The 21971-nt window shown below is 37.2% G+C and overlaps 1 protein-coding gene across 1 annotated transcript in view; it reads right to left on the bottom strand.

Annotated features, from left to right (window-relative positions):
- The window catches only part of Gtf2a1l (general transcription factor IIA subunit 1 like), a 63914-nt gene that overhangs the window by 9216 nt on the left and 32727 nt on the right, over positions 1-21971 (bottom strand). The window lies entirely within an intron of this gene.

Here is a 21971-nt window from a genome sequence, read left to right as displayed (position 1 = left end):
CAGAGGTAAGAAATAAGCATCTGTTAAACATTTTCTAATTCAAAACTTATTGAAACACTAAGAGATAAAATTCTGCGCCTTACCCAAGTTCACAAGGTTAGGAAGGGGTGAAACAGGATTAAATTCCAAGCTTGATAACAGAGGATTTCACCACCACCACACCATACTTGCCCTTCTGTTCGTTTTTCACATACAAGATAGAGATCAACACAATTTCAAGGTCCTTAAGAATGGGGGCTATTTTATATGATCATATATACCATAGGATTTACAGCAGAAGTTCTTAACCTTTTTGATGAAGTCAGAGACCCCTTAAAAACCTGGTGAAAGTTCCAGATGGTTTAATGGGAATACATAGTGCTACTATATATTTGGAAGCACATACACAGGTAGACATGCATTATATACAACAGTTACTTTAGCTGTAAGGATACGGTACAGAAGTGTAACTCAAGAACATGGAAAGGATGGCTATCAGCACCTCACAGGCCTTCATCATATCAGCCTAAAAAGTCCTAGGAATTTGCAAGGTCACTGACACTAAAGAAGGCTCCCAACAAGGTCCAAGAAGTTTTACTAAGGTTTGAACAAATCCATTTCTTTATATTTCTAAGTTTGTGCAGATGATACTTTAATACACAAATGCAACACATCAATGCATTAATTTAAGATAATATTAATTTAGTATCTAAATATACTCAACTTTTTTTATGAGTGGATGACTACACTTCTGGAATTCATATCCATATAAATATTCTCTACAACGAATCCTCACCAAGTACCCCAACAAATAATCTTACAAAGAAAAATTAAGATTAATATGCAATTAATTTTTAGTGCATTGGGAACATTTCCTTCATAGATGGAATATAACACTTAGGCAAAAATGAATGCCTATGTGCTCAAAATGGAAATGAGTCAAAATTATACAGAAATAAAATAATTTAAATTCATATGCAAAATAAATTTGAAAAAATCTTAAGAGATACCATTGATGCCTATGATGTAAAAGCTGAAAAGAATGCCACCATCACACTAAGTCAATAAGCAAAGGCCAAACAAACTATCATATCACAACTTTCTTTGAATCCATCATTAAAGAAATCCATCTTAGTGTCACAGGGCATTGAAGTAATCTAATCTGATATTCAAGGAGAACAGCCCCTGGAGAGACAGAACATACAGATATATCTTTCTCTAAGAAGAGTGAGTAATGTCTATCTCTGAGTGTAAATACTACTTACTTTAGCTTCCACTCTTCTATGCAAGATGTCTAATATTCAATGAAAAATTAAAAACAAAATCAACTTTCAGGCAGGAAAGCAATCAAGAGAGCTGGACTCAGAAAAGTCAGAATTAACAGGTTGTGATTGATGTTAGATAGCCCAGTGGAGAAAAAAATAAGCAAAAACTAAAAAATAGCGAGCAACATGTATGAGCACACAGAATTTGGGCAGACAGGTAGAAATTATAAGAGTCAAATGGAAATTCTAAAAATATAATACATGATATCATCTGAAGGAATCATCAGCAAATGTAATATAGCCTAGGGAGAAGACTCAAAAGCATGCAGAAAAAGAGAAAGAACACAATAGAAAACTGATAAGTAGTTTAATAAATACATTAAATACAAATGGTCTAAACATACCAAATAAAAGATATATATTAGCAGACTGAATTAAATTAGTAAGACCTAACCATACATTGCCTATAAAAACTCATCTTAAATATGCTACAGATGGGTTAAAGGTAAATGAATAGGAAAAAAAGGTATCACGCAAAAACTAATCAAAATAAAACTAAAATAGTGATGTTAATATCAGAAGAAGAAAGCTTCAGAACAAGGACTATTACCAGAGGTAAATGAAAGCATTGAATAATGAAAAGGAATGAGTTTGGAAAAAGTAGACAAATCAAAAACGTAGAGAGCCGGGAACGTAGCTCAGTGGTACACCACATGCTTAGCCTACACTGAGGCTCCAGGTTCAATTCCAGGGGTGGGGACGAGGTGGGGAACTTAACAGGAAGTTAAAAAAAAGAAAGAAATCTACAATTATAGTTTTAGACTCAAAATTCCTCTCTCGGTAATCAACAACAAAAAAAGTGCACTGAAATTCTGCAAACATATAGAAGACCTAAACAATGCAATCAGTTAACCTGATGCAATTGATAAATGTAGCATATTCCACCCAAAAACACAGCCAACTAGTTTTGTTTTCAAGAGCATTCAAAAGATTCACAAAGTCAAAATATATTCTGGAGCATAAAATGCCAGAAATTATTATTTAAGAAATTAAAATAGCCAACAAAGATAATTAAAATGCTCCCAGATATTTAGAAATTAAACAAGACAATCATAAATATCGATGGTTAAAGAATAAATCATAAGGAAATTATAAAATAATTTTAATTAAATGCAAATGAAAATATAACATGTCAAAACTTGTTAAGATGTAGCTAAAGTAATACCTACAAGAAAATTTATAGTGTTAAATAATAAAAGAAGAAAGCCTAACATTCCATGTAAGAAACCTAAAAAATATGACCAAACCAAGTCCAAAGCAAACTGAAACCAATAAAAAGAGAAACAAATAAAACTGAGGACATTACAAAAGAAAAAAAAAAATCAACAAGACCAAATGTTTACTCTTTGAAACCAATCAATAAAATTGAAAAATATTAAGTGACTGAGTAAGCAAGAGAGAAAACTAAATCAGAAATTAAAGAAAAGATGTCACCATAGGTCCTAAAAAATATTTAAAGGATAAGGACATAGTATGGGCTTTTTCCAATAAATTTTATAACTTAGGTGAAACAGATAAATTCCCAAAAAAGAAACTGCTAAGGCTTACTCAAGAAGAGACAAATGACCCAAGTAAACATATTGAAGAAATATAACTCACAGTTAAAAATCATTACCACACAAAAAATTCTGGATCCAGAAGGCTACAGACTCAGAAAACAGAAGAGACACATCTGTTTTTCAACTCATTTTACAAAAGCAGTACTACTTTGATACTCATTGCAAGAAACACACACAGCAACACACACACACACAAACACACACACACACACACACACACAGACACACACACAAGACTAACTTTAGGCTAAAACCATAGGTTGAATATGAAAGGCTATAAAAATTTAATATAGCTTGAAGGTGAAAGACTGTAAAGATTAATTCCATGCAAATTGTAACCAAAAGAGGGCTGAGGGAGGAGGGAATCAGATAAAACAAACTTGAAATCAAAAACTTTTACAAAAGAAAAGCAAAATAATAAAAGGGTCAATAGAACAAGATGACATTTATATAAACATGTTTGCCAAATATCAGAGATGCTAAATATATGCAACCAATATTGAAATACTTGAAGGCAGAAACAGACAACTCTACAGTAACAAGAGACTTCAATACCCCACTTTTAAACGGATGGATAGAAGAGCAATGAGGACAAAAAGAACATAACAATATAAATCAACAGGTCTTAAGAGACGTAAAAAGAACTATCCACTCAACAACAGCAGAACCACACATTTTTCTCAAGTCTACAAATAATACTCTCCATTTTGGACACAAAACAAGTCTTAACAGATCTAAAAAGATTAAAATCATACTAAGCATCTTTTCTAATCACAATGGGATGAACTAGAATAAAATACTAGCAATAATAATAAATTAATACAATATTAGTTTAAAATAAATAAAAATAACAGATATTAATACCTAGAAAATTAGAGTAGATGGAAAACTGGAAAAATCCACAAATATGTGGAAATTAAGCACATCTTAAAAATCCAGCAGGCCAAAGAGGAAAATCACAAGATATTAAGGCAAATGAAAGTAAGACACAAACAGGCATGGTAGTACACACCTGTTATCCCATCACTCAGAAGACTGAGGCAAGAGGATTGCAAGCTCCAACTCAACCTGCTCTACATAGTAAGAGCCTGTTTCAAAAAAATAAAAGTTAAAAAGGCCAGGTACAGTGGGTTAATCGTAAAATTCCAGTTATTCAGGAGACAGAGATCAGGAGGATCAAGGTTCCAGTGTGGCCCAGGCAAAATGTTCCCAAGACACTATCTTAACCAATGGTTGGGCACAACCTGGCATACACCTGTCATCAACCACATGGGAAAGTATAAATAGGATTGCAGGCCAGGCCAGCCTAGACATAAAGCAAAGCCCTATGTCAAAAATAACCTAAATCAAATGGGCTGGTGGACTTACTCAAGTTGTAGAGTGTCTGCTTAGCAAGTGCCAGTACTGCCAAGAAATAGAACAGGAAGGAGGAGAAAAAGGGAAAGGGAAAGGAAAGGAAAAACAAAATTCATGAGATTTAGTGAAAGCAATAGTAAGAGGGAACTTAATCCTCAGAAATGTTTAAAAAGATCATTCTCAGGCTGTGGAATGCTGAAGGGGTAGAGCGCCTGCCTATCAAGTGTAAGGCCCCAGTTCACATCCCAGAACCACAAAAAAAAAAGTAATAAAAAAAATTAAAAGACCAATCTCAAATTAACTGTCTAACTTTACATCTTAAGAAATTAAGGGGAGGTAAAGGAGGGGGTGGGGGCAGGGAGGAGAAATGACCCAAGCCTTGTATGCACATATGAATAAAAAAAAAAAAAGAAATGAAGGGGAGAAAACAAGCCCAAAGGCAGCAGCAGGAAATGATTAATAATGGTTAGAGATAAACAAAATGGAGGACAGAGAAAAGAGAAAAATCAACAAGGCCAAGAGTCAGTTCTTCAAAAAGATCAATGAAATAGACAAAGTATTATCTAGACTGAAGAAGAAAAAGAGAAGACTCAAATAACTAAAATCATAAATAAAACAGGACACTGCTACTGATTTTACAGGATAGATCTTTAAGAAAGTAATATGAACATTTGTATACCAACAAATTAGAAAACAGATAAAATGGACAAACTCCTAGAAACACAGAACCTACCTAGGTTGAATCAAAAAGAACAGAAAACCTGAACAGACATATTAACTAGTAATGAGACAGTAAACCAAAATCTCACTACAGGAAAAAAAAAATCCTCCCCAAACTCTTCGAAAATTAAAAAGGAAAGAACATCTCCAAACTCATGGTATAAGGCCAGTACTATCCCAATACCAAAACCAGACAAAAGGGGCTGGCAGAGAGACTCGAGTAGTAGAATGCCTGCCTAGCAAGTGTGAAGCCCTGAGTTCAAGCCCCAGTACCACCACACACACACACACACACACACACACACACACACACACACAAAGACAAAGTAGAAAACTACAGATGAATATTGAATATTGATATAACAATCCTCAACAAAAAAACTGGCCAACATTAGTCAATTGCACATTAAAAGAATCCCACACCATGACAAATGGGATTTATTCCTGGGATGAAAGGATGGTTTCACCATGAAAAAAAAAAAATCATACTCAGGTAAAATCCTGAAAGCCTTTCGCTAAGATTAGGAGAAAAGCAAGAATGCCTGAATTCATTTCTATTCAGCATAGTTCTGAGAGTACTAAAAGGACAGTTAGGCAGGTAGAAAAAGAAATGAGTACAGGCACAGTGTGCACACTTGTAATCTCAGCTACTTGGGAGGCAGAGATTGTGAGGCTCATAGTTAGAAGCCAATTTAGAGAAAAGTTAGTGAGACACTAATCCAAAAAAAATAAACAGGCATAGTAGTTCACACCCATAATCCCAGCTACACAGAAAGAATAGTAAGGAGGATAGAACTTGAGAGCTAGTCAGAAGCAAAAAGCACAAAGCTCTATCTGAAAAATGACTAAAGCAAAAAGGGCTGGAGAGTTGTAAAGCCCTTGACTAGGAAGCAGGAGGTCTGAGTTCAAACCCCACTACCACCAAGAAAAGAAAAAGAAATAAAAGACATCCAAATTGGAAGTGAAATAAAAGTATCTCTTTGTAGATACATTCTTTCATGTGTAGAAAATCCTAAAGATTTCACAAAACAAAAAGATACAGAATAAATGAAGTCAGCAAAGTTGTACAATACCAAACCAACACATAAAAATCACTTGCATTTCTATGCACAAATAAGTAACAACCTAAAAAAGAAATTAATGATTCTATTTATAATAGCATCATAGATACACTTAGAAATAAACTTAAGTAGGCAGGCCAAAGACTTGTTAAACACTACCTAATTTACCAAATGATATTAAAGAAGACACAAATAAATAGATATCCTGTGCTCCCAGATTAGAAGACTTCACACTTTTAAGACTTCAATGTTGTCCAAAATTAAAGATTCAACATAATTCCTATCAAAGTCCCAACAACAGGATTTACAGAAACAGAAAAATCAATCCTAAAATTCACATAGATTCTCAAAGGGCCACAAATAGCCAAAACAATCTTGAAAAAGAACCAAGTTGGAGGTCTCACAGGTCTTGATTTCAAAACTTATTACAAAGCCACAGTCATGAAAACAGGGCTGACATAGAGACAGACCATATAGACCAACAGAATAGAGACCCTAGAAATAAAACCTCAAATATATGGCCAAATTATTTTCCACAGGCATGATAGGCCACTCAGTGGGGAATAGACAGTCTTTCAAACATAAGGTATTGGGGATAACAAGATATCCAAATGCAAAAGAATGAAGTTAGAACCTTACCTTATACCATACACAAACTAAGTCAAAATGAACCAAAGACTTAACCATAAGCACTAAAACTATAAAATATAAGGGAAAAAAAGATGGAGAAAGCTTCATGTCACTGAATTCAGCAACAATTTCTTGGATATGACACCAAAAGCACAGGCAACAAAAGAGATAAAATAGACTTCATTACAATTAAAAACTTTTGTGCAAACGATACCATCAACAGACTGAAAAGGAAACCCAATGTGATACAAGAATTTGGTAAATCACGTGTCTGATAAGAGGTTAATGAACAGAATGGCTAAAGAACTACAATTCAACAACAACAAAACAAACATTCCAATTTTAAAATGGGCAAAGGACTTGAGTAGACGTTTCTCTGAAGAAGATATAAAAACGGCCAATAGGCACACAAACACGTTCAACACCATGAATCATTAGGGAAACACATGCTGGGCACAGTGGCTCATATGCCTGTGATCCTAGCTATTCCAGAGGTGGAGACTGGGAGGAGGATGGCTCAAAACCAGAGCAGGCAGAAGTTTGGGAGACCTCATCCAAACCAATAAAAGCCAGGAGTGGTAGTGCGTGCCTGTCATCCCAACTGCACAGGAAGCAGAAATAGGAGGATCATGGTCCAGGCCAGCCAAGGTTGGTAAGGACATGAAGAAATTGGAACATCTTGTATGCTACTAGTAGGGATGTAAAATGGTGCATCCTCTGTGGAAAACAGCATGGTGGGTCCTAATAAAATTTAAAATAGAATCATCATATGATCTAGCACTTCTACTTCTGGTAATATATTCAAAAGAACTGAAAGCAAGGACTCACAGAGATATTTCTATGCCATGTTGATAGCAACACCAGTCACAGTAGCCAAAAGGTAGGCTCAAGGCAAATGCCCATAGGCAAATAAATACTAAACAAAATGTGGTCTACACATACAATGGAGACTCTTTAGTCATAAAAATGGGAATTCTGACACTTTCTACAGCATTAAGAACTGAGAACATTATGCTAAATAAAAATGAACACAAAAGGTAATTACTGTCTAATTCCACTTACATGAGGTAACTAACAGGCAAATTCCTAATGACACAAAGAAGAATCGCAGGAACTGAGGGGAGTTAGTAACGGAGGGTTATTGTCTAATGGGCATGGAGTTTGGGTTTGGGAGATGAATTTCTTGAGGCAGGTGTGGTAATGGCTGTGCCACAATGTAAATGTAGTAACTATCACTGAACTATATAGTTGAAATGACTACAATGGAGTAGGTATACTCCATCTTTCTTTTTAAGGAATAAATGACATTCATCACCAGATTTTGAATGTTTTGCTTTTTAATACAGATTTTCTTCAAAACAAGATTTTTTATATGTGCATTTAGTGTTTCTTAACTGTTCTTAACAACTTGGAAACTAATTAAAAAATGACAAATTTTATGGCATATTTTACCGTAGGAGAAAAAAATTTAAAAAAAAAAAAAACCAAGGATAACATACTGTAAAGTGTGTGGCAAAACTGATGGAGTTCTGGTGGTAGGAAACTTTGGCATAACCTCATTTGAAAATATTATGACAATTAACTTCAAATACCTTAGAAATTTTTACAGTTTTTTCTCAATTCTACCTCTTAAAAATATTTTTAAATGATACAAATGAAACTTAAAATAAAGACATTCTTAATGTTTTTTTTATAAAGTACCATTTACAATAGCACCCAAACCATGAAATACTTAGAAATACATCAGAACACATGCAGTCAAAGACCTAAATAGAAAACATATCATGGCCATGAACTGGAAGACTCAATATTGTGAATTGTCCCCTATTGATCAAAGATTCAACACAACCCAAATCGCAGTCCCAGCAGCTTTTTAGAAGTTGACAAGTCCATTCCAACATTTATATAGAAACAAGAAATTAGAATAGCCACCATGATTTTGAAAAATAAATCTCAGAGGCTTATTCTCTGATGTCCAGGCTTACTATAAAACTATTGTACTATGGTAATAGTAAAAAAGAAAGGAAAAAAAAAAAAGACATGTGGATTAATGAAACAGAGTGAATGCCCAGAAATGAATCAATACAGATATAGCTAGGGATTATCATGAAAGGTAAAGACCTTAGACACTCAGTGTGCTTTAGACAACTCAATGGAAACAGAGTAGTCTTTTCAACAAATGATGTTAAAAACCACTGAACATGCAAATGCAAAAAGAAAAAAAACTCCTCAATCCTAACCCTTGTACATATACTAAAACTAACCCACAATGGATCAGGCCTAAATATAAAACCTGTAACAATAAAAATTTTAGAAAACATGATAAAAATCTTTGCCACCTTTGATAAGATGCACATGAAGCAGAAGTCAAAAGAAAATAGTAAGTTGGACTTCATCAAAATCACAAACTTCTCCCAAAAGACAGACAGACAGACACACACGCAGCATATGAAGGTCTTCAGAGCTTTATTCACAAATGCCAAAAACTGGAAACAAGCCCATTGTACAACTGGTAAACTGTGATACATTCATATAGTGGAATATACTGTACATGCAACAATGTGGCTACATCTCAAATGCATTGTGCTAAAGCTACATTTGCAATTGTGTTTGTTTGACATTCTGGAAAACTAACCCTTACCAAAAGAAGAAAGATCACCAAATGATTGCCAGGGACTGGGGGAAGAAAGATAATAGTGACTACAAGGGCACATGAGAGAACTTGAGATGATGCAAACGTTCTCTATCTCAGTTGTGGTTGTTTTGCATAACTGCACGTGCTCATCAAAATTTATGCTATATACCTAAAATCATACAACTAAAATAGGTGAATTTCATTATAAAGTATACCTCAATAAATCAGACTTTTTAAAGATAAGTTATTAAAAGATTAGTCCTAAACCTGAATCACATGTTGAAATTGGCTTTTCATTTTAATAGCAAAAAGGGCTGGAAATATTAAATTACAAGATCTTTTGTTGCAAAATGAATCAAAGCTCTCATAGTACTCTGCCAGATGATTATAAACACGTTAAATATTAAAAATTCCAGGAATCTTCCAATGTAATTCATATAAGATCATACTATTTTCCTTAAATGAATGAGGTTCTCAATGAAAGACCCACTATAACTATCTTAAAAACAAATAAAAATTTTTTTTCCAAAACAGAACGGGAAGGCAAAACAGGTCCTGTCTGGGGGTTGGTATCAGGGGGGCTGGGGAGGATATAAGCAAAGGGTATAGAGGGTGAATATGCTGGAAATATGTACACATGTATGTAAATGGAAAAATGAGACCTGTTGAAACTATTCCAGGAATAGGGGGAGGGTACAGGAGAATGATGAAAGGGGTGAATTAACTATGATATATTGCAAGAACTTTTGTAAATGTCACAGTGTACCCCCAGTACAACAATAAAAGAAAAAAATAGTGAGATTCTCTTTGAGAGAGCACTGAAACTCACGAATTCAAATTTAGCATCAATAATTGCAGGAGAGTTTTGTCATTTTCAACTTTCTTCAGAAGCACTTCCAACAAACATTGGAAAGTTCACATAATTATTGACTCTGATATCCTCTGAGAAGGTAATTTGGTCAAAACAGCCATTAGTTTGCAGCAGCATTCATAACTGATGCTGCAGTACCATGAACAGGAAGATTTAAATCTTTTATATAACCAAACATCCCCCTGTGTAGATCATCAATAAACTTCTCCAGGTCAAATTGTCATGAGGGGGCTCTTGACCCTTCTCAAAAATTGTAAGCATCTCCCCAAGCATTAAGCAAGGGCTTCACAAGTCCTTAAGAAAGCCAGAAAATTCTTCTGCATGAAGAATTTAACACCTTGCCCATTTTTTGATAAATGCATTTAAAAAAACAATAATTCAAAGCCTTGGCTCTAATGCATTTGAGTTTCATGTCAGCGGATGAGGCTTCTTTTAGAATTATTGCTTGAGCCATAGCACTCATGAGTGCCATGTGCTGAAACAGACAGCAATGCTTTCTTTACTGATGCAGCAAAAACAGGCAGGCTTTACCAACCTTCTCAGGCATTCCATCAGTGTTCAGAGTATCAAATTTTGCAAAGAAAAAAAAAACTTTTCATTATTACAAGATGTCCATTTCCAGCTTTCCCCCTTCCCCTCCCAAGAAAAGGGGTCTTCATAGCATAGGAATTCTTCAATGACATCAATGTGCAAATAAAAATTAAAGTCACATGCTAGCTGCCCTAAGAAACAAGTGGTATTTTTATCCTATTTAATGTTAAAGGAAAGTCATTGCTGATTATTCTATGAATTCCAGCTGAATGTGAAAAAAAAATCAACAGTTCTAATACAGATGATGTAATGTGACAGAGGCACTGTGAAATTTTCTTTCTCTGCCCTAAAACAAAACAGCTCAATAATGTGCAAGATTTTTCTGTTTTACCATGTCTTCAATTCTATGTGGCCCCTGTGGCCTGGTAATACAATAAGCAAAGAAATAGGATTCCTTAAGATAGAGCTTTGTTTGCCAAATACAGCTTCCAACCTTTTCAATGTATGCTTCCCTTTAATGAAAGAACCCTATTTTTCCAATGGCTATTAAGGACTGACAGAAGTTCACAACCATGTAAGTGGGGATAAATTTAAAACAAAAGAAGTTTAAGCTACAGTTTCTTTTCCTCATTTTCAACCAAAATTATTCTATAATTTTGGCAGGACAAAGCTTCTTTCCTTCTTAATAGGAAATCAATCCCAATATCTATCATAAAATGGCAACAATGATGCTTATATATTACCTAGCTGTGTACATAATATTGCCATGACACTCTACTTTCATAGCATGTCTGTTAAGTCAGACTTTTTTTTTTTTTGGTAAAAACTCCTCATTTTATTGTGAACGTAATTCTTCGTGGACCAGAGGACAACTGGGTAAAGGCGAGATGTTTTCAAGTGTCTTATGCCATTCCAAGAATGAGTATGCTTCTGAAAGCATTCATGTTTTCTTCTTAGAGATTTTTTTTTCTTTTATTTATATGTGCATACAATGTTTGGGTCATTTCTCCCTAAGTCAGACTTTTCATTACTGTGATACTGAAACAAACAATTTAAAGGAGGAAAGATTTATTTTGGTTCATGGTTTCAGAGGTTTTAGTCCAAGGTCAGGTGTATCCATTGCTTTGGCCCTGAGGCAAAGCAGAACCATCATGGTGGTGGTACTACATGATGGTGAAGGCTGCTCACCTCATGGTGGACAGGAAGCACAGTGTGCCTATTCTGGTGGTATTCCTCCTTTTTCATCTAGGGCCCTAGCCCATTAGATGGTGCCACTCACATCAGAACTAGTCTCCTCCCACTTAAAAAACTGTGTGTGAAAACACCCTCACAGACATACCCAGAGGTTTTCATTACTAGTCTGCTAGGTGTCTCTCAATCCAATCAAGTTGACAATCAAGATTAGCCAGTACAAATCTACCCCTTGTCAACTTAGCACCCAAAAACATCTCCTTAAACCATACTTAACCTCCAAATAAAGATAACAAGGTCACAATTCCACCAAATGTGATAAAACTATCCTGTGTAACAAAAAATGCACTAATTCCTTCCCCAAAAGTCTCAAAAGTTCCAGTATTGCTTAAAAGCTCAAGTCCAAAGTTCCCTCTGAGATTCAAGGCACTCTTACCTTTGACCTCCTACAAAATGAAAAAGAAAGTTATCATCTTCCAAGATACAGTGGCACAGAGCAAACATTCCTATTCCGAAAAGGGAGGAACTAGAGCAAAGAAAGAAGGTATGGATGGAACCAAAGCAAAACCAAAACCCATCAGGGAAAACATTAAGTCCCATTACTCCATATCTGGCATACAGTGGCATAAAGTCAGCTCAAAACAGCTTGGGCAACCTCAGCACTACCACCTTGCTTATTGCAGCTTACATAGCCTTTCTCAGGCAGGCTCCACTCCCTGCCTGTGGCTTTCCTCAGCAGGTGTTCCATGTCACTGGTATCTCTAACTAACTTGGTTCTCCACTGCATCTTTAGCTTCATAGGGCTTCATGCATCACCCACTCAAGCAGCTTCATTCAGGGAATCCAACCCTCCTACAAACTGCCTGGCTCATAGGCTTTCCTTTGAAATCTGTGTGGAAGCCTCCATGACCTGTAATTCTTGCATTCTGCATACCTGCAAAGCCAGCAATACACGGACCACAGTTATGCCACCAGCTCAAACAGTAGCTGAGCCACCTTGGACCAAGACTGCAGCTTCTGAGTGCCTGGGTGACTCAACACAGTGAAAATCCCTGGGAAAATAACATCCTAGGTGGCCCTATGTGAGCCGAGAGCCCCTGCAGCACTTTCTTCTCAGGAGAATATACTCCCCACCTGCTCTGGGTGGGGTCTTGCTGATTCCTGAGGTTCCCTGAAGGCATCTTTCCTCTTGCCTTAATGGCACTAATCTCTAACAACCATACTTTACTTAGTCCCCACTTTACACATGCTTTTCTGACTAAATTGCATGTTTTTCTAATCATTCCACTCTGGTTTTTGTTCCCAATCCTAACTGTAAATTTGGCTAAAAGTAGCCTGATGCTCTGCCTTGCCTCAGGCCCAAAGCAACAGATACAGCTGACCATGGACTGAAACATCTGAAACCATGAGTCAAAATAAATCTTTCCTCTTGTGGTTGACATCCCTAGGTATTCTGTCACAGTGACAGAAAAATCTGACTAACACAGAAAACTGGTAGCAGAGAAGCTGTTGTCTGCCTGATGATGTAGTCCAGATGCCTTTGGAACTGGTTGATAGGAGGAATCTGGGAAAGTTTGGAGGTATAGGCTAGAGAAGCCTTAGAATAATGGAAGCAGAGCTCAGTGGGCAATTCCTGCAGGAGCTCAGGAAGACCAGAATGCTGATAGGAATGTGTAAAGTTTCATGAAGTTTCAGAGGAGAACAGGGCTCTCTCTCAGAATTGAATTAGAGGCCATTCCTCTTACTTTGTGGCAAAGAATTTGACTACATTTTGTCCATGCCCTAAGCCTTTCTTGTGAGAGGCTGAATTTTAAAGGTAATTGCCTAATCTGGCCGAGGAAATTTCAAGGCAACACAGCATTTGGGCTACCACATGGATATTAACTTTGTTCCTATAAAGAAAAAAAAAAAAGCATCACATCTTGTTTTAAAAATCTCTGATTTAGAAATTTAATTTAGGCATGGCATATAGAGACTCAAAAGACTATTTGTTCAATTTAACTGAATTCAGAATTCAAATAACAATTGACGTAACATTTTATATTTTAGTGAAATGTCAGTGTGCGAGAAAAATGAAAACTCTTACTTGAGGTTATATATTCTCTTATCCCTTTAGTACTTCCATTTCTCATCCATACACTGATTCTCAGCTACATTCACCTTACTACATGATACGATCACCCCAGAAGCTTGTAAATCTGATGGCTGGATCCCATCCGGAACAATTAGATCTAAATTCCTGGGGGGATACCTGAGCATTTTTAGTGTCACTAATGACTCCAATATTCAACCAATTTGAGAGCCCCTGAACCAAAGCAAAACATAAAAAATTTAATCATAAATCTTGTCCTTTAAAAGTTTACACTGTAATATGTACATGAGTATATATTCTTAGGTACACAAAAATGAATAAAATATACCTTTCAATGCAAGTAAGTCATTTTATAGTATCTTTTAACTACATTACAACAAATATGCTTAAGGTGCTATACCACAGAAAAGCTACACTTGATCTCCTAATGAGGAAAATGTTAGGTAGAGAAGTATTAAGTAGGAATTAACCGGAGGAAAAGATGGTAGGAAAAAGAGCCAGGAGCCAAACAGAGAATAATAAGAAATGAAGGAGGCTGAAGATTAGCTCAGTGGCAGAGTGCTTGCCTACCATGTGCAAAACCCTGGGTTCCATCCATAGCACTGCTGGGAGAGTGGGGGAACACAAAAAGAGAGGTAGGAAACAACAAACAGAATCCAATGAAATTCTGGGCATGAAAGAAAGAGTAAATACCAAACTGGCAAAGAAAATGGCACAGGGGTCTTTGTGTGCCTTTAGTAAGAGGCTGGAACTTTATCCTGTGGGTGATGGGCAGACAGTGACATGTCAGCAGGAGAAGGACATAAGTTAGCTGCACTATGGACAGGTCCATGGAAGTCAAGAGGTGGAGTAGCCACTGTACACTGAGCACTCACCGTGTGCCAGGCAGTATACACTGAGCACTCATGCTGCTTTGACTCATCCACTATTGCCTTCATTGACATAAAACAAATTTTACATTTTTATTTGTTGAGTAACTTATCTAAATCACGAGAGGAAGGGTTCAAAACAATTCTTATTCCTAAAATCTAGATCTTTACCCTCTATGATAAAGAGTATGGGAAGAGTTGAGTGAGGAGAAGAGGATACAGGCTGATAAATTAGGTAGGAAACTGTTATATTATCCCACATGAGACACAATTAGGACAATGTCAGTAGGGGTGGAAAAGAGGAAAAAGATGGGCTTAGTAAGGTGACTCACACCTGTAATCCCAGCTACTCAGGAGGCAAAGATTTCAAGGATAGCAGATTGAGGCCAGTCCAGGCAAAGTTAATGAGACCCTATCTCAACAAAAAAGCCAAGCATGGTGGTTCAAACCTGTAATCCCAGCTACTCAAAAGGGAAATAGGATGACTATGGCCTGAGGCTAGCCTGGACATAAAGCACAAGACCCTATCTGGAAAATAATCTAAAGCAAAAAGGACTGGAGGAGTGGCTCAAGTGATGGAGCACCTGCTAGAAAGCATGAGACCCCAAGTTCAAACCCAGTACCACCAAAAAAAATGTTTTTAAAGAGGGAAAAATTTCCAGAAATACTTACAAGTTTTAAAAAGTATTTTAAAAAATCACATAAAGTGGACAAGAGGAAGTCAGAAAATCCACAGAACAGCCAATCCATTGGTGAGAGCTGACAACAGACATCTCAAAATATCCTCCAAAATGGCTTATGATTTTGAGGCATCAGAAAATTAAAAGGCTGTGATTCCAAGATGGCGGATAGAGGGAGAAAGCAGAAAGCGAGCCTCCTATAGTGAAATCTTGGAGAGACACTGGAGACACATTTTGCAGGCATAATCACTGAGAAAAGGCATAACTTTGACCCCTACACACCTCCAGCCGGCGCAGAGAATCTCCACTTCATGTTAAACGGAGAACCGAGGAGGCCCCTGGGCCCAGACAGCTTGGGAAGACGCGGACCAGGTGAGCTTCGTGATACCGCGGTTCCCCCACAGACAAGCCTAGGCCAGAGCAGCATAGCCCCCTGGACAGACTGACCTCCACCCGGGAAAAAAGAGAAACTGAGTACTAAGCAATAAGAACAGTTAAGACACGCCGGAAAGAGGGTGGGGCGCCCTGAGCGCTGAAGATTGAGGGAAGGGAATCCTTCCCGGGAACTGTAAATAAACGAGCCGGGCTGGCCGGAGGGGCTCTGGCGGGAGCTGGGGCTCTGGCGGAAGCTGGGGCGCGCCCAGCAACCAGGAGCGGGGACGCTTGTGAGAGGAGGGAAGACCCACTTCCCACGTGAACTGTAAACAAACATGGCGGCTGGCAGGAGCAGCAGCACCGCCCAGTAACCAGGAGCAGGAAAGCTTGTGAAAGTGGTGGTGAGAGGAAAACTCCATAGGAGAGGGGGGAAGACCCACCTCCCACATGAACTGTAAATAAACACTCAGGCCTGACAACGCGGGGCAGTGGCACCTTTCCCAGTGCTTGGAAAGGGGAAAGCCTGTAGCAGAGGCCTCCGCACAGGAGAACTCTGAGCAAACAAAGCCTGAGGGACCAGGTGAGTGCTAAGCTCACCCCAGAGATCTGCATAAGTAATGCCGCCAGCTACAGGCTGACAGCAGCGGGCAGGCAAGCCACAGTTGCAGATACCACTCTCAGAACTGTCTCCAGACTCTTTTTTTTTCTTTTTCTCCCTACCTTTGATGACAGAACAATTGAATTACACCTGCAAGCAGAAAAACTTACTGAAACTGTATTGCATTTGAACTTGGGACACTTGGTGGGTTTGTGTGGGTGGGTTTGTGTGTGTGTGTGTGTGAGTGTGTAGTTTTGTTCTACTTTATGTGTCCCCTTTGATGAGACAACTACAGAACAACATCTGAGGCACCATCTCTAGGACTGGAGACTGCTACGGACACCCAAATTACTAAGACTGAAACTTCATTACATTTGAACTTGGAGGTGTTTTGGTTTTTTGGTTTTTTGGTGTTTTTTTTTAATTTTCTATTTTCCATTTTATTTTAATTCATTTTTATATATAGATATTTCTTTCATTTACTTATTTTTTATTTTTATTCCTATTTTTTTTTATTTTTGATTTTCAATCCTCTCTCTGTCTCTCTAATGTCTGTTCAGCTTACTGTCAATTAGTACACTAACACTCCCTGTTTATACCTTTGAAACTTTCTTGTCTGAAACCTTGTTCTGCTTTCTTCCTCTTGTCTGTGTATTTGTTTTCCCCTTTTCTTTAACTTCTCGCTTTCCATCTCAGCTCACCCTTCCATTCTAAATATTACCATTGTTATTATTACAAGCTAGAAAATACTTAATTGCACACAGTACAGGGACAGTAACAACACCAAAGACAATGACGGGAAGACAGAAAAAACAGGGAAACCAGTTTCCCCACAGCAAAAAATTAGTACAGGAACCAGAGGGGAATGAAGAAAACAGAAACTCAGATCCAGACTCCAACAAAATGAGGATAAACTATGCCAAAGGACCCAATGAAGCCCACAAGAATAATTTAAAAGAAGACATACTACAGGTACTCAATGAGAATTTTACAGAGATGATACTGGATAGGGTCAACCAAAATGTACAGGAGACACTCAAGAAATTCCAAGACAACAAAAATAGAGAATTTGAAAAAGCAAAAGAAGAAATAAAGGAAACCATAGAAGCACTGTATAAACACCAAAGTGAAAGAGAGAACATGATGAATAAACAGATAAATGAACTCAGAACAAAAATAGACATTAAAGAGGAAAACAGCCAGGATATGGAAAACCTCAGAAAAAAGAACGAAACAGAGCTGCAAAACAAAACGGAAGGCCAATCCAGCATAATAGAGCAAACAGAAGACAGAATCTCAGAACTTGAAGATAAAATGGTAATTAATGGAAAAAACGAAGAACTATTAGTTAAACAACTCAAGACCTGTGAAAAGAAAATGCAAGAACTCACCGACTCCATCAAAAGACCAAACTTGAGAATTACGGGCATCGAAGAAGGAGAAGAGGTGCAAGCGAAGGGAACGCGTAATCTATTCAACAAAATAATAACGGAAAATTTCCCAAATCTAGAGAAAGATATTCCCATACAGATGCAAGAGGCCTCCAGGACACCAAACAGACCAGATCAAAATAGAACTACCCCACGACATATCATCATTAAAACAACAAGTTCAGAAACTAAGGAAAGAATATTGAAGGCTGTGAGAGAGAAAAAACAAGTAACATACAAAAGTAAACCCATCAAAATCACAGCAGACTTCTCAACAGAAACATTAAAAGCAAGAAGAGCGTGGGGTGAGATCTTCCGGGCACTGAATGAAAATAACTTCGACCCCAGGATACTCTACCCAGCAAAACTATCATTCAAAAGATGGAGCAATAAAAGTCTTCCATGATAAGCAGAAACTAAAACAATATGTGACTACAAAGCCACCACTACAAAAGATTCTGCAAGGGATTCTGCACACAGAAAGTGAAACCCAACTTAACCATGAAAATACAGGCAGCACCAAACCACAGGAAAAGAAAAAGCAAGACAGTAGAGAGTAACCTCAACTTAGGTACACACAATCAAACCTTCAAACAACTAAGACAACTAAATGACAGGAATCACCACATTCCTATCAGTACTAACACTTAATGTTAATGGACTTAATTCACCCATCAAAAGGCACCGCTTGATGAAATGGATTAAAAAGGAAGATCCAAAAATTTGTTGCTTTCAGGAGACCCATCTCACCGACAGAAATAAGCATATGCTTAGGATGAAAGGCTGGAAGAAGATTTACCAAGCCAATGGCCCCCCAAAACAGGCAGGAGTAGCAATACTTATCTCTGACAAAGTAGACTTCAAACCTACATTGATCAAACGAGATAAAGAAGGACATTCCATACTAATAAAAGGGGAAATAGACCAAAAGGAAATAATAATCATCAATCTGTATGCACCCAATGTCAACACACCCAATTTTATCAAACATGCCCTGAAAGACCTAAAAGCATATATAAACGCCAACACAGTGGTTGTGGAAGATTTTAAGACCCCATTATCATCAATAGATAGGTCATCCAAACAAAAAATCAATAAAGAAATCCAAGATCTAAAATATGCAATAGATCAAATGGACCTAGTTGATGCCTACAGAACATTTCAATCCAACCTCTACACAATATACATTCTTCTCAGCAGCCCATGGAACCTTCTCCAAAATAGATCATATCCTAGGGCACAAAGCAAGTCTCAGCAAATATAAGAAAATAGAAATTATACTGTGCATACTATCTGATCACAATGCAGTAAAAGTAGAACTCAACAACAAAAGTAAAGACAAAAAACATGCAAACAGCTGGAAACTAAATAATTCATTACTTAATGAACAATGGATCATCGGTGAAATAAAAGAGGAAATTAAAAAGTTCCTGGAAGTCAATGAAAAAGAAAACACAACCTACCGGAACCTATGGGACACAGCTAAGGCAGTCCTGAGACGAAAGTTTATAGCCATGAGTGCATATATTAAAAAGACTGAAAGATCCCAAATCAATGACCTAATGATATATCTCAAACTCCCTATTTGCAGACAACATGATCCTATACCTTAAAGACCCAAAAAACTCGACTCAGAAGCTTCTAGACATCATCAATAGCTACAGCAATGTAGCAGTATATAAAATCAACATAGAAAAATCATTAGCATTTCTATACACTAACAATGAGCACACGGAAAAAGAATGTATGAAAACAATTCCATTTACAATAGCCTCAAAAAAAATCAAATACCTAGGTGTAAACCTAACAAAAGATGTGAAAGACCTCTACAAGGAAAACTATACACTTCTGAAGAAAGAGATTGAGGAAGACTATAGAAAGTGGAGAGATCTCCCATGCTCATGGGTTGGTAGAATCAACATAGTAAAAATGTCAATACTCCCAAAAGTAATCTACATGTTTAATGCAATTCCCATCAAAATTCCAATGACATTCATTAAAGAGATTAAAAATCTACTGTTAAATTTATATGGAAACACAAGAGGCCACGAATAGCCAAGGCAATACTCAGTCAAAAGAACAATGCTGGAGGTATCACAATACCTGACTTCAAACTATATTACAAAGCAATAACAATAAAAACAGCATGGTACTGGCACAAAAACAGACATGAAGACCAGTGGAACAGAATAGAGGACCCAGATATGAAGCCACACAACTATAACCAACTTGTCTTTGACAAAGGAGCTAAAAATATACGATGGAGAAATAGCAGCCTCTTCAACAAAAACTGCTGGGAAAACTGGTTAGCAGTCTGCAAAAAAACTGAAACTAGATCCATGTATATCACCCTATACCAAGATTAACTCAAAATGGATCAAGGATCTTAATATCAGACCCCAAACTCTAAAGTTGATACAGGAAAGAGTAGGAAATACTCTGGAGTTAGTAGGTATAGGTAAGAACTTTCTCAACGAAACCCCAGCAGCACAGCAACTAAGAGATAGCATAGATAAATGGGACCTCATAAAGCTAAAAAGCTTCCGTTCATCAAAAGAAATGGTCTCTAAACTGAAGAGAACACCCACAAAGTGGGAGAAAATATTTGCCAGCTATACATCAGACAAAGGACTGATAACCAGAATATATAGGGAATTTAAAAAACTAAATTCTCCCAAAACTAATGAACCAATAAAGAAATGGGCAAGTGAACTAAACAGAACTTTCTCAAAAGAAGAAATTCTAATGGCCAAAAAACACATGAAAAAATGCTCACCATCTCTAGCAATAAAGGAAATGCAAATTAAAACCACACTAAGATTCCATCTCACCCCTGTTAGAATAGCCATCATCAGCAACACCACCAACAACAGGTGTTGGCGAGGATGCAGGGAAAAAGGAACCCTCTTACACTGTTGGTGGGAATGTAAACTAGTACAACCACTCTGGAAAAAAATTTGGAGGCTACTTAAAAAGCTAGACATTGATCTACCATTTGATCCAGCAATACCACTCTTGGGGATATACCCAAAAGACTGTGACACAGGTTACTCCGGAGGCACCTGCACACCCATGTTTATTGCGGCACTATTCACAATAGCCAAGTTATGGAAACAGCCAAGATGCCCCACCACTGACGAATGGATTAAGAAAATGTGGTATCTATACACAATGGAATTTTATGCAGCCATGAAAAAGAACGAAATGTTGTCATCTGCTGGTAAATGGATGGAATTGGAGAACATCATTCTGAGTGAGGTTAGCCTGGCCCAAAAGACCAAAAATCGTATGTTCTCCCTCATATGCGGACATTAGATCAAGGGCAAACACAACAATGGGATTGGACTTTGAGCACATGATAAAAGCGAGAGTACACAAGGGAGGGGTGAGGATAGGTAAGACACCTAAAATATTAGCTAGCATTTGTTGCCCTTAATGCAGAGAAACAAAAGCAGATACCTTAAAAGCAACTGAGGCCAATAGGAAAAGGGGACCAGGAACTGGAGAAAAGATGAGATCAAAAAGAATTAACCTAGAAGGTAACACACACGCACAGGAAATTAATTTGAGTCAACTCCCTGTATAGCTATCTTTATCTCAACCAGCAAAAACCCTTGTTCCTTCCTATTATTGCTTATACTATCTCTACAACAAAATTAGAAATAAGGGCAAAATAGTTTCTGCTGGGTATTGAGGGGGTAGGGGGGGAGAGGGAGGAGGCGGAGTGGGTGGTAAGGGAGGGGGTGGGGGCAGGGGGGAGAAATGACCCAAGCCTTGTATGCACATATGAATAATAAAATAAAAAAAAAGAAAAGAAAATTAAAAGGCTAAAAAAAATCACATAAAATAGGAATGAAATTCTGGTACATGCAACACAATGGATAAGCCATGAAAATATTATGCTAAGTGAAATATCATGCTGAGTCACAAAAGGACAAATATTGTATGTATAAAGTAACTAGGACAGTCCCACTCCTAAAACAGAATTAAAACAGAAGTTATTCAGAGCTGAACCCAAAGGTATCAGGAATGTATTTTGTGAAGCAATAAGAAAACCCACAGAGATCCT

Source organism: Castor canadensis, chromosome 12 (genome assembly GCF_047511655.1).
Source record: "Castor canadensis chromosome 12, mCasCan1.hap1v2, whole genome shotgun sequence".
In the NCBI taxonomy this organism is placed as follows: domain Eukaryota; kingdom Metazoa; phylum Chordata; class Mammalia; order Rodentia; family Castoridae; genus Castor; species Castor canadensis.
This window is presented reverse-complemented; position numbering and strand designations above follow the sequence as displayed.